Source organism: Macrobrachium rosenbergii, chromosome 17, assembly GCF_040412425.1.
Source record: "Macrobrachium rosenbergii isolate ZJJX-2024 chromosome 17, ASM4041242v1, whole genome shotgun sequence".
Lineage (NCBI taxonomy): Eukaryota > Metazoa > Arthropoda > Malacostraca > Decapoda > Palaemonidae > Macrobrachium > Macrobrachium rosenbergii.
This window is the reverse complement of record NC_089757.1, coordinates 12,926,270-12,934,961: the sequence shown is the minus strand read 5'-3', so window position 1 is coordinate 12,934,961 and position 8,692 is coordinate 12,926,270.

The following is an 8,692-nucleotide window of genomic DNA, read 5'->3' as shown; positions in this document are numbered from 1 at the left end:
GGAGGTAGGAGATTATGATTATTAATGATGAACTGGATTGAGAGAGAGAGAGAGAGAGAGAGAGAGAGAGAGAGAGAGAGAATAATACTGAAAGCGAAGAAAGAAATGCAGAGATACGAGAAATGAGATTATGGTTATTAATGGTGAACTGGAGAGAGAGAGAGAGAGAGAGAGAGAGAGAGAGAGAGAGAGAGAGAGAGAGAGAGAGAGAGAGAGAGAGAGAGAAGATATTGAAAACAAATTTAGCTTTAAAGGAAGATGAACAAAACTGAAAATTTCCCTGGTGATATTTCTATGCTAGGAGAAAGTCGGCATATTAGCCTCGTTCATCGACGCATACTGCTAATAGGAAATGACAGGGGCAACATTACGACCACTTCCATAACGGGCTGCCGCCCCCGGGCTTCGGCTGGCCAGCGCCCATTACATGGAAATGAGTTGGTAATACTCATAATGCAGGATTTCAAGGGACTTGTCACGTTAAATCAGCAACGACATTAAGCTCATGGAAGGTTTATCAATAGTGTGAAGAGTTCCTCTCTTTCTCTCTGCCGCTTTGTTTTTCTTTTTGTCTCTCTCTCATCCTTTCTTTGGTCTTTCCATATGTCTATGGTTTTTCATAATTATATTATGAAAAAGTCATAATTTCTTTCTACTTACACTCTCTCTTATCTCTTTCTCCCTATACTCTAATTCATCTTGTAATATCCTTGTCAGTCTGGCTTTTCCAGAAAAATGAAATTTAATCTATTTTGCCTACCTTAATCCTGTTTATATGTTATGCAAAATATCAGATTGTCATACTGTTAGTTATAAAAAAATTATCATACGATTAAGTTCTACTAACAAGGAAATGCGCTATCACACAAGCAAGCTTTCTGGTCTCTTGTAGAACCCAATTCTCAAACATTACGTATAGAATTTTTTGTTTCTACATCATTGCCAATTTCAGTTACGGATGCTAGTTAACTCTTAACCAACACATGCAATTCCTCTCTCTCTCTCTTTTATATATATATATATATATATATATATATATATATATATATATATATATGTATGTATGTATGTATGTATGTATGTATGTATGTATGTATGTATGTATGTATGAATGTAATGTGTTCCTATGAGTGTGTGTGTTTAGTATTAAGAGAACTTGGAGAAAGTACGTCTTGTCAGGTCAGAGTTTTATTTGCATTACATATGTTTTACGTAACCTCATTATCAGCGTTAACAGCTAAAACAGAAGAAGAAATATGTTTCAGGAGTGAACTAAAGCAGAATATTCATTAGAACATGTGCTGAATGTACTAAATACAACTAAGTAAGAATAAATACGTTCGATATTTTCCTGTATATTCTGGTTTAGTCTTCGACCTGATGCACGTTTTTACTCTTTTAGTTATGTTTATACTCTTTTAGTTATGTATATGTATAATATATATATATATATATATATATATATATATATATATATATATATATATATATATATATATATATATATATTTCGGCATCGAGATACTGAAAGATAATGGAAAACGTGCTCGTAAGACACCACCATTACGCACGTACTCACGTGCACACGCACACATACGTATACAAGATCGAAAGGGGGCCAAAAAAAACAAAAGCAGAGAGAAACAGAAGCGTATTCCTATTCATACAGTCATGACAGTCTTCAGGGCTGGATAACTTCCCATCCGAAAATCCCTTTGGAAGAATTTTTCACATTCGAGGAGGTGAATGGGAGAGATTTCTCACTCGTAAAAATATAAATTGTTTCACGCCATATCTATGCAACGAGAGAGAGAGAGAGAGAGAGAGAGAGAGAGAGAGAGAGAGAGAGAGAGAGAGAGAGAGAGGATGAGAAGTGGTTATGATGGAGTGGCAGAGACATAAACCACAACATGAAAAGAAGTCCAATCCATCGGGAGAGAAAGTGAGATAGAAACTGCTTTTCTAACCTGCATGTTTTCCTCCTTTGATATACTCATGATCTTTGGGCTTTTTTGATACGATATCTTCTACAAAGAATTCTTATAGTAATTTTAAGAATATAAAAAGGTTAAATACAGGAATTACCGACCATTTCTTTAAATAAAGCAACTGTATAATAAATCACAGATGAAAACAGATATCCTTGGATAATATCTTAACTACATGGGGTGGGTCACTGACATAAAACTAGGTGAGGTGAAACAGAAAAGACTGTTTTTTTCTTTAACCTGGCTTTAACTAAAACATTACCTTTGGAACCAGATTAAACCAGCAAAGATGACATTTGAAACTAGACTTTAAAAGCAAGGCTCACCCTTGAAACTGGATTGCAGAAACAACGATTACTTAAGGCAATCCTTGCCACTAAAACTCGGTTGAAGGAACAAGGACTACCGTTGAAACTGGACTGTAGTCTCAAGGATACCATTAAAACTCGATAGTAGCAGCAATGATTGCCTTTGAAAATGGACTGCAAGAAAAAGGATAATCTTTGAAACTGGAAAGCAGCAACAAATACTATCTATGAAACGGGATTGTAGGAGCCAGGGTTGCCTTCGAGACTGGACTGAAAGAGCAAAAATTACTTTTGAAACTGGAATGCAAAAGCTGTGATTGCTTTGAACCAGGACTGGGATTAGGAGCAAGTATTCTATTTGAAACTGGTATGTAGCATCGATCATTACCTTTGTAAGTGAATTGTAGAATCAAGCATTAACTTTGAAACTGGACTGTAGTAGCAAGGACTACCTTTGAGAGGGAGAAGATTGTCTTTGAAAATGGTTTGGAATAACAAGATCAGCCTTGAGACTCATTTCAGTAACAAGATACCTTTGAATCAGAGTTGAAATAGCAAAAATTGCTTTTGAACACTGGTTATAATATTATGATTAGTACTGAAGCGAGGTCGCAGTAGCAAAGTTTGCATTGATTTTGGGTGCAATAGCAAGGATAACTATATCTTGAAAAGATAAGGACTACTTCTGAAATTGTTCTCTGTGTTTCATTAGCAATGGTTAACAATCTTTACTGACTGAAAGTCATCAAGTTGATAGTAAAATCCTCTCATCTACTTTAGCCAACGACCTTCTCTAGATAATGGCAAGAAATAAAATGGGGCTTAACCCAGGAAGACATGACAGATTTGCTTCTTGAAAGATGGAGGGTTATCAAAATTAAAGAAAACGGAAGCAAAGAGAAAATACTGAAGCTTAGTAAAATTGTTGCACTAATGCTCTTTAATAGTCTGTCCTACTCGTTCTCACATACTTACACTCAGCTGTTCCAGCGTCATTATTTCGTACTATAATGGGCATCACTCCTCTCAGTTGACATAGAGCAGACACGCAGCTTGGGGGAACTAGACTTATTACTTGTACAATGTAAATATGTATCAGCAAATCTATCCCAAATTACATACTGTATTTTTCCAACTCTTATTTCTGCTGTATCTGATGTTAACTGGTAAAGAGTATGATTATGGCGCCTATCAAATAACAAGTTTAGTTTTATCAAACACTCACTTATATATATATATATATATATATATATATATATATATATATATATATATATATATATATATATATATATATATATATATATATATATATATATATACATATATATATATACACATATATATATATATATATATAAACAAATTATAGTCGTAAAGAGACCTATCGGAATAAAGAAGAAAGGATTCCAAACTCTCTCCAGAAGACCATAAAGACTTAAAATCATTGGCACAGAGTTACCCCATACTGAGAAGATAAAAGACGCCGCCCCCACCGAAAACATACGACAATAAATCATGAGAGAAAGAGAAGGTGGATAATGGACTCTTCCCATTCTCTCTCTCCCCCTGAGCTCACAGGAGCCACAATTTCAGGAATATGAAAACTCTTATACTGAGAAATATTACATGAAGTGGCATTCAGTTTTTAATCGCTACATGGAATAATAATAATAATAATAATAATAATAATAATAATAATAATAATAATAATAATAATAAAATCCGAGTGGATCTTTCTTGTTTGTCCGGCCCGGGTTGGGGGCGGGGTTGATAGGGGATCAGGAGGGTAGGGGAGACATGACATATCCACCCTCCTCCTGAAAACCTGTTTGTCCGCTCCAGGTGGCGGCGGGGTAGGTACAGTAGGTACAGGATCAGGAGGGTAGGGGAAACATGATATATCCACCCTCCTCCTGAAAACATGTTTGTCCGCTCCGGGTAGGGGCGGGGTAGGTAAAGTAGGTACAGGATCGGGAGGGCACAGCGTAGCGGGCGCCATCAAGCTCGTAATAATAATAATAATATAATAATAATAATAATAACTGAATTCTTCCCAGTGTCTCTTTGTCTATCTATCTTTGTAGAGGCCTTGGTTTCAAGGTTAAGGAAACTGGGTTAGGATAAAAATGATATGAAATAGCATTCAGTATTAACATAAAATTTATTTAATAATAATGATTTAAATTCAAGACGAACAGGCAAAGGAAACATGTAATAAACGTCAGAGAGAGAGAGAGAGATCATCAACAGTATATGAGTTACGATATATTTTAGAAAACCGCGAATGCGTGCGCAGACGAAAGGCAAGCACGTTGAGAGAGAGAGAGAGAGAGAGAGAGAGAGAGAGAGAGAGAGAGAGAGAGAGAGAGAGAGAACCGTAAGTTATGACTTGATGAGGTTTTGGGTGCCTTACCTCCCGCGGCCTCATTCCTCGTAGAAAGACAGTGAAGGGAGAAATAAGAGGTAAAAAGATAATAAATTAAGTACCCAGAGAGAGGACTCAAGGAAAACGATAGAATACCTTGATAACAACTAAGAAACCTACATTAATAAAGAATAAGTGTTGCTAAAACCAAAGACAGACAACCAGATGGAGTAATGCATAGGAAAGAACAATATTTTAAGTATACTAAGAAAAAAAAATAAACACTGCTTTAAGGATATTTTTAGAATTTACAAGGTGCAGTATTCAGTCTGTAGATGTTACCCAAAATCAAATTGAAAACCTCAGCAACTGGAACGTTTGTCAATAAACTCTTAATCTCTTGTTGCAATGAAACATTGTGGCGTCATTGCTTTCTCAGAAGATAAAACAAATCGGCAGGCAATCAGTGTGAATCGCTTTCATAGGCGCGGCTAAGCACTTTATGTTTTATTTGAAGACATCTGCAATGATAAAGAAACCAAGTTTTCACTGGAAACATGCAACCGAAGACCTGAAGTAGAGGGCTAAAATCTTAAAGAATGACAACCTTCGAACGTCTCTGAAGAGGTTGTCTTAGTTTCTCAACCAAAGCCAACAATCAACAAGATCCGATTACACATTGGGTTTTGTAGGTAGATAAAGACTGGTAAATGGCCAAATGACCTAACAGAACCACCTGGAGAAAATAACATTCAGACAAAATGACCAAATGATACCGACAAGGAAGCTTCAAGTCTTCGTGCCCTTCCAGGATGTGGAGGAAGGGAAAGGGAAACATGTTTTGTCATGCAGATCAACGAATCTGTGCTATCAGCCCGTCGATTTTGTCAGTTGATAACTTACTTTTCGATCCATAGGCTAATCAAAATTCAGCCTTTGCGAACCTTCAAGTAAACACTAACTGATGAAGCTAGAATTTACTCGTGAAACGTGTCTGACTTTATAAGGAATAAATTTGATGGGCTAAACTCGTAATTTGAAACATATACATATATATACACATATACATATATATATATATATATATATATATATATATATACAGTGTATATTGTATATATATATGTATATACAGTGTATATTGTATATATATGTATATATATATATTATATATACTGTATATATATAACAGATGTGTGTTTCATTTCCTTTCAAGTGTCGAAGGCTACTGGAGTGTTTCAAATTACGAGTCTAAATAAATATATATATATATATATATATATATATATATATATATATATATATATATATATATATATATATATATACATATACAGTATATATAGAATCTACTGGTCACTTTTCACCAGATACATGCAGTATGTGTTTGTAATAGCCACAATGCGCTCTTAACTTCTCGAGTTCTTTGCCCTTTTTTGGATACAAAGCCTCAGATCCTAGTGCAAGAAGTTGCACTTGGATCTAAGGCTTCGTAGTGATAAGCGTATGAAAAAAAAAAAAGCGCGAAGAATGCGAAAAGTTAAGAGGGCTTTGTGGCTATTACAAATACAAACATACATAATGTATACACACACACACATTATATATATATATATATATATATATATATATATATATATATATATATATATATATATATATATATATAATTACGTATACATACACATCAAAATCATTAAAAGGAAATTAAACGTTAAATACGTGATAAGACAGACTGTACCAATATGCATTTTTGTTTCTAGTTGATAATACATAATAATTGTCAGATGCAGCTGATCTGTCATCTCACTCTCTCTCTCACAAACTTATATGTCGCTTCCTTTTCCCCCCTCTCTCTCTCTCTACTCTGAAAGCGAACACAAATTAGACCTCTCGTTAACTTGGTCTTCCAGCAAATTGATCCTAAATCAAATTCGGCTCAACTTTTGCAATTATAAATTTTTCTAGGCGGCGCTTAATCGCTTGTGTCCGCAGCATCGTTTGGGAATCAATTATCTTATTTTTATGCCGTTACGTTTTTCTATTTCATTTTTATTTGTTGATTTATCGTCAGTGATTTATCATTCACTTTTATCTTTTTCCACGGGAGGCCATACCGCTGTGTGAAATCTGGCTTTACTTCTGATACGATTACAAAGCTTCTTTCATATGGATATTTGTTCATTTCGAAATAATAATAATAATAATAATAATAATAATAATAATAATAATAATAATAATAGTAATAATAATAATAATAATCGGTATTGTTTATTTCATATACAGTGTCTCTCTTTTCTTATGTTACAGGACGTCCAGCAAAGAGATGATTATTTGTGCGACGTTCTTTTGCGTTATCTCAAGGCAACCTGCTAGCTAAGACCCTATATAGAAATTGAAAATCCACATGGTGTCTGAACTCAGATAGCGCAAAACACATTGAACTAGACATGCTTGGTGTTAGTAGCAAAAGAACACAAAAAGGTCTGAGAGTCAACAAAGAAAATTTTGATTCCATTTTCTTGAAGAAAATAGAAGTAATTTTCCCATTGCTTTCATTGGTGTTGGTTCCCACTTTTTTCCTTTTCTTTAAACCCTGAGTAATCTGAGGGCACTGATCCATCTACCTCCCTGTGACACAAAATATATTCAGTAAATTTATAAGAATTATGCCAACAAAGTGCTTGACTCAAACACAGGAGGCAAGAATATGCGTGTGTTAATATATAAACACACACACACACACACACACACACACACACACATATATATATATATATATATATATATATATATATATATATATATATATATATATATATATATATATATATATATATATATTTACAATTGAAATTACAAGCTTCCGCAGAACAATAAAAATTCACCAGAGCTTGAACAAGTTATCCACATCTTCCCATACAGCGGGAAACGAGGGAATATTGGAGAGAGATTCCCTTTCCCGCGTCTGAAGTGTAGCATAAAACGCCGCTTGCCAGAGGGGTTGATATGACGCGTGTAATCTTATTGTGGTCCCGAAGAGGCCATTGGCATGGTAAATGCTAAGACAGAAAATCTCATTTGGGGAGGAAATTCCAAAGGCAAGGCAGAAACAGGTTAGAGATATCCCAATTAGATTCAGAGTTCTATTGTTTCAGGCTTTTTCAAACTGGGGTACGCTAACCTGACGCTGGGGTTCTCAGTGTGGGATACACTGGAGGGTATCCATAGGGTGCTGGGGTTCTCAGCTGGGGTTATCTTACCTACCGGGTGCTGGGGTACTCAACCTAGTGTTGGCAGGAAGAGATACCAGATGACTGATGACGATGCATTTTCTTTGTGAAGTAGCACCCTCGTGTTAAAATGAATACTTATTATAATTAAAGCAAATAATAAGCATATTCCAGTTTTGAACAAATTACCAAATTTTTGACAGTGTTCATTTACATCGAATTATAGTCCGGTTTTAAATCCAACATCTCCTAACTTATACTAATTCTGAATTCAGTGTCTGATTAATCTAGGTAAGGGGCGAAGGTCCCGTAAAAGAGGTCCGGAAGAGGTGGGGGTGGGGCTGGGGGAGAGAATGTAACCCTAATCCTCTTGTTCCAGAATCTAGGAGACCACTGACAGATGAAAATATGAGTAGATATGGATCGAGAAAGCTGTTAGTGCAAAAGTGCAAGAAGACAGGAAAATCGCAAATAACAGAAAAAATTAGCAGATTAGAGAGAGAGAGAGAGAGAGAGAGAGAGAGAGAGAGGTGAAGAAATGGCATTCATCTGAAATGGGAAACTCTGGAATAAATGATAGAAATAAATGGCATATTTATTTGTTCTACCCCATTTTATATTATAATTTGATAGCATAAAGGCAACTTTACAATTACTATTTTCACTGTTTTTCTTTTTCTCATTTTTCCTTCCCCTATACGCCCGGCTGGGATTTAATGCAGTCGACTGACCACCAAGTACTTCAGTCACCTATTCCACCACATAGATCAACGTATGAGTAATATGCATCAGGGA